General features: G+C 49.8%; 1 protein-coding gene across 1 annotated transcript in view; it reads left to right on the top strand.

Annotated features, from left to right (window-relative positions):
• Nucleotides 1-6,000, top strand: part of LOC144608340 (adhesion G protein-coupled receptor D2-like) — a 109,162-nt gene that overhangs the window by 80,538 nt on the left and 22,624 nt on the right. The window lies entirely within an intron of this gene.

The following is a 6,000-nucleotide window of genomic DNA, read 5'->3' as shown; positions in this document are numbered from 1 at the left end:
TTCAGTTGCCTGATAACAGCTGGGAAGAAACTGTCCCTGAATCTGGGAGAGGGGAGAAGATGGGAGAGGGGAGAAGAGGGAGTGGCCGTAGAGTGTGACTCCTCCTTGATTATGCTGCTGGCCTTGCCGAGGCAGCGTGAGTTGTAAATGAAGTCAATGGAAGAAAGGTCGGGTTGTGTGATGGTCTGGGCTGTGTCCACAATTTTCTGCAATTTCATGCGGTCTTGGATGGAGCTGTTCCCAAACCAGGCTGTGATGCATCCTGATAAAGTGCTTTCTACAGCGCATCTGTAGAAGTTGGTGAGAGTTGTTGGGGACATGCCACACTTCCTAAACCTAAGGAAGTAGAAGTGTCGGTGTACTTTCTTGGCCATTGCTTCAATACGGGTGGTCCAGGACAAGTTGTTGGTGATAGTTATATAATGTCAAAGGACAATTCTGTTGCCTACTGTGCCTTTTAAGCCTCGAGATGTCAAAGTATTTTACAGGCACTGTTGCCATTGTTGTGTTAGTGGGGTGGGGGGTGAGGGTGAGGGTGAGGGTGAGGGCAGGGGTGAGGGTGGGAGTCAGGGTGAGGGTGGGAGTCAGGGTGGAGGGTGGGTTTGAGGGTGAGGGTGGGGGTGGAGGGTGGGTTTGAGGGTAAGGGTGGGGGTGAGGGTGGTGGTGGGGGTGAGGGTGGGGGCGAGGGTGAGGGCGAGGGTGAAGGTGGGGGTGGTGGGTGGGGGTGGTGGGTGGGGGTGAGGGTGGGAGTGAGGGTGAGGGTAAGGGCGAGGGTGGGGTTGGGGGTGATGGTGAGGGTGGGAGTGAGGGTGGAGGGTGGGTTTGAGGGTAAGGGTGGGGGTGAGGGTGGGAGTCAGGGTGGGGTTGGGGGTGAGGGTGGGGGTGAGGGTGGAGGGTGGGTTTGAGGGTAAGGGTGGGGGTGAGGGTGGTGGTGGGGGTGAGGGTGGGGGCGAGGGTGAGGGCGAGGGTGAAGGTGTGGGTGGGGGTGAGGGTGGGGGTGAGGGTGGAGGGTGGGTTTGAGGGTAAGGGTGGGGGTGAGGGTGGTGGTGAGGGTGGGGGTGGGGGTGAGGGTGAGGGCGAGGGTGAAGGTGGGGGTGGTGGGTGGGGGTGAGGGTGGGAGTGAGGGTGGAGGGTGGGTTTGAGGGTAAGGGTGCGGGTGAGGGTGGGGGTGAGGGTGGGGGTGAGGGTGAGGGTAAGGGTGAGGGTGGGGTTGGGGGTGGGGGTGAGCGTGGGGATGGGGGTAAGGGTGAGGATGGGGTTGGGGGTGATGGTGAGGGTGGGAGTGAGGGTGGAGGGTGGGTTTGAGGGTAAGGGTGCGGGTGAGGGTGGGGGTGAGGGTGGGGGTGAGGGTGGGGGGTGAGGGTGGGGGTGAGGGTGGAGGGTGAGGGTGAGGGTGGAGGGTGGGTTTGAGGGTAAGGGTGGGGGTGAGGGTGGGGGTGAGGGTGGAGGGTGGGGGTGAGGGTGGGGGTGAGGGTGGGGGGTGAGGGTGGGGTGGGGGGGTGAGGAGTGCTGATAGGATTGACAGAGCATTATCTGAAGTTGTTGAATGGCGTTGAGACTGGACGGCTGTGTCCAGTCAGCAGTTAATCAAAGTAGACTGATCCAGTGTGCAGGATGCCAAGAGCAGAGAGGCTGTAGAGGGGGAGGGCGGCAGAATTCAAGTGACTGTAGCCAGGAAAGTTCCTGTTCAGCAATGATAGTTTCTGCAACACTTTAATTCTGGGGCACAGTTGCATGGAGCTTTTTTTTTCTAATTCTGTCTTAGAGTCAAGGGTGTTTAATTGTCACAGGTGCAGAGAACAGGACGATGAAGCAGCTTAACACAATACACATGGATCGTATAGAATAAACAAAAGTTCAATACTTTAATAGCCACATTTCTAGTGAAAATAAAGCTAAATGTTTAGTGCAACCAAAGACATTCCATCATTCGTAGTTGAGATGCGTGCTGTACAGTGTTCAAGTGGTTGTTGCGAAGAAGCTGTTTGTGAACCTGGTGGTCATGGTTTTCAGAATCCTGCACCCTCTTCCCGATGTTCGGAGTGAAATGAGATGGTGACCAGGGTGGTTTGCGTCTCTGACGATGCTGGCTGCCCTTTTGTGACAGAGCCTCCTGCAGGTCCCTTCAAAGGTGGAGAGGAGCACAGGGAAGGTTAATCGCCAGAGACGTTGCATCACTGATGGAGATACAGTCCAGAGAGAGTCCAGAGGTCTATCCTTGTGGTTTCCTCTTCCTTGACATGTGGCTCTTCGAAGTTGCTCAATATCGCCCCACCTAGGGTGTCAATTATGTTGTTTGGGCCAATAACACTTGGTAATGGTGTGGATCGGGCCCTAACACCTTGTATCCGTCCAAGAAATTGAACAATATTGATCTGCACCACACCTTATGGAAGTGCCACTAATCACCATCAGAGCTGACGTTCTTCAAGTGCTTCCTTTTATTGCAAAGTCTAAAATGGCAGCTCATTAGGTAATAGGAATAGGTCAGGCTTTCCCTGTGAGGCAGAGCACAACAGTGTTGTTTTATTTCCAAGCTGGCTTTGAGGGCAAAATCTGCTCCTTGCGACACGTTTCCTTCAAGGACTTTATCCTGCCTTCTCTGTCCAGGTTGTTGCTATTGTAATGCACTAATTCACATCCAGAGCTAGTGACTGTCATACCTCAAAGCTATTTTAGTAGCCATTCATGTGGTTTTATTTTAGCAATTCTATTTTTAATTTGAAGTGGCTTGACAAGACCAAAATTCTAACAATGTAACATACCACGAATTACCTCAGAACCTTCTCAGAGCGTGGGGCTGTTTTCATTTATACAAAGAGTTTGCTATTGAGGGCGTGCAGCGTAGGTTTACTAGGTTAATTCCCGTAATGGCGGGACTGTCATATGTTGAAAGACTGGAGCGACTAGGCTTGTATACACTGGAATTTAGAAGGATGAGAGGAGATCTTCTTGAAACGTATAAGATTATTAAGGGGTTGGACACGTTAGAGGCAGGAAACATGTTCCCAATGTTGGGGGAGTCCAGAACAAGGGGCCATAGTTTAAGAATAAGGGGTAGGCCATTTAGAACTGAGATGAGGAAAAACTTTTTCAGTCAGAGAGTTGTGAATCTGTGGAATTCTCTGCCTCAGAAGGCAGTGGAGGCCAATTCTCTGAATGCATTCAAGAGAGAGCTGGATAGAGCTCTTAAGGATAGCGGAGTCAGGGGGTATGGGGAGAAGGCAGGAACGGGGTACTGATTGAGAATGATCAGCCATAATCACATTGAATGGCGGTGCTGGCTCAAAGGGCCGAATGGCCTCCTCCTGCACCTATTGTCTATTGTTTATTGAGTTAGTTGATCAAGTAAAGGGGAACAGACCATAAGGAAGTTCATTAAATTTAGTTTAGTTTAGAGATACTTCACGGAAACAGGCCCTTCGGCCCACCGAGTCCACTCCGACCAGCGATCCCCGCACATTAACACTTATTCCACACACACCAAGGACAATTTTACATTTATACCGAGCCAATTAACCTACAAACCTGCACGTCTTTGGAGTATGGGAGGAAATCAAAGATCTCGGAGGAAACCCACACAGGTCACGTACAAACTCTGTACAGACAGCACCCGTAGTCAGGATCGAACCAGGGTCTCTGGCACTGTGAGGCAAGGCAGCAACTCTACCAGTAGGCCACCGTGCCTATGCAAATGCAAAGTTAGTGTCCTGTTCCATAAATGAAGTTGATTGTTAACCACCCCCAGGGAAGGCCTAGAAAGCCACCCATTTCAATATCAATTTGTTGGCTGGCACAGAGGCACAGCTGCCAGAGCTGCTGTCTCACGGTGCCAGATATTCACATTTTTCCTCATCTTGGGGTGCTGTCTGCGTGGGATTTGTTTGATAACTATGCTGAAAAGCACAAGGGATGTCTCACTAGGGGCACTGGATGTCTGCCAGGTTTTGTTATGCCCGTGTGCTGTTAGCCGACAATTGACACCACAACACAATGGACACATAAGAAGTATTTAACTACACCTCCTCCATATCTAGTTATTGCTGCAATTAAATCCTCCACAGGAAACTTCGCGTTACAGCTTCAGTGGTGATTTGCCACATGCTAATAGTGATACCTGTTTAAATCAGGCAAGCCATGTTCACACCAACACACTCCGTAGAAGCAGCTGAGCGTGTAAGAACAGTCTGCTGTGGACAGCGCCTGCCTTTACTGTGATGGTACAGTGTACCGGCAACTCTAAGAAGTTAAACGTTATTATTTTATTTTCGGGACAGGTATGTTTATTAATTGTGCGTACACTTTATGTGTACAGAGAAAGCACTGGTAATGGCAAGTCCAAATAGGTCCTCCAAGTGAGGAGAAGTGTGACAGAGGAGCATTGGGTCCGACCACCCAAGGTTTCTATGTCCCTGCAGCTCCTCAGAGCAGCTGTCAGGACACTGGTCATGATGGCGGCAGGAACGTTTTCACCGAATGCCCAGCGGCGGAGAGGAATCTGTCAGGCAGCGCGTTTCCAGGGCAAGTGAGTCGGGAGTTAAGGTCAGGTTGGGTAGCTTGATGAGAGAAGAATGTGCAGAAAAACGTGAGGCAACCGAGGAAGTGGGTAAACAAGATTTGACCAATTTGCATCACGGAGGGTTAATGTGTAGGAAGGAACTGCAGATGCTGGTTTTCACCAAAGGCAGACACTTAAATGCTGGAGTAACTCAGCGGGACATGCAGCATCTCCGGAGAAAAGGAATGGGTGACGTTTCGGGCTGAGGCCCTTCTTCAGGTAAATGTGGTGTTGACCTCAGGTCAGTCACTTCCCAGGTCAGAGTCAACCTCCCCCTCTGAAGAAGGGTCTCGACCCGAAACGTCACCCATTCCTTCTCTCCTGAGATGCTGCCTGACCTGCTGAGTTACTCCAGCATTTTGTGAATAAATACCTTTGATTTGTACCAGCATCTGCAGTTATTTTCTTATATCCCCCTCTCTCAGCATCACATCCACAATTAGGAATAGTTCTGTACAACTGACCCGAGGCATCTTTGCTTTACATTAGTCGGGGCCAATGTGTCCTTTGGTCTGTGTCCACCTGCATCACAGTTTATAGTACATGTCAAGTCAAGTCAAGTCAATTTTATTTGTATAGCACATTTAAAAACAACCCACGTTGACCAAAGTGGGTGGTGAATCTGTGGACTTCATTGCCACAGAAGGTTGTGGAGGCCAAATCAATGGATATTTTCAAGGCGGAGATTGATAGCTTCTTGTTTAGTACAGGTGTCAGGGGTTATGAGGGGAAGGCAGGAGAATGGGGTTGAGAGGGAGAGATAGATCAGCCATGACTGAAGGGCAGAGTAGACCTGATGGGCCGAATGGCCTAATTCTGCTCCGATAACTTGTGAACCAATGAACTTACTTGTTGCTATCAACAATTTTATGATCAGCACAGTTCCAGCATGAGACTTATAATCTGCTTGGTGAACCCAGTTTTAGCCTGGAGAACACCCTGGCTTTTACAGAGTTACGTGTAGTCTTTTCCACACAGCTGAGACAGGAGTAGTTTGGTTTAGTTCAGTTTAGTTTATTGTCACATGTACAGTGAAACGCTGTTTGTTGCGTGCTGTTCAGTCAGGAGTAATAGATTCCTTTAATAAATGGCAGGTCTGACACTGCAGCATTGGCCAAGAGCAGACCAGAACCTGGAGATTCAGCAGAGAATAACTCACCTCCTTCCACCCCAAAGGCCCTTCCAGCACCTGCAAGGCACTGAGCAGGAGACTGACAGAACACTCCACTTGGTTCAGGGCAAAGATACTAGAGGAACAAGATAGATGACTCGACCCTAAAAACCGTAGCATGTCATGACGCCATTTTAGTAGGCAGAAACTTTTGCGGAAACATTTAAAACGATAAATAACAAAAATCTGTGAATTGATAGATGAGATATATTCTGCATTTTGATGGTATCATCACACATACTGTTCCCCCAAAACACGGATTACACTGCGA

Source organism: Rhinoraja longicauda, chromosome 31, assembly GCF_053455715.1.
Source record: "Rhinoraja longicauda isolate Sanriku21f chromosome 31, sRhiLon1.1, whole genome shotgun sequence".
Classification (NCBI taxonomy): domain Eukaryota; kingdom Metazoa; phylum Chordata; class Chondrichthyes; order Rajiformes; family Arhynchobatidae; genus Rhinoraja; species Rhinoraja longicauda.
This window is presented reverse-complemented; position numbering and strand designations above follow the sequence as displayed.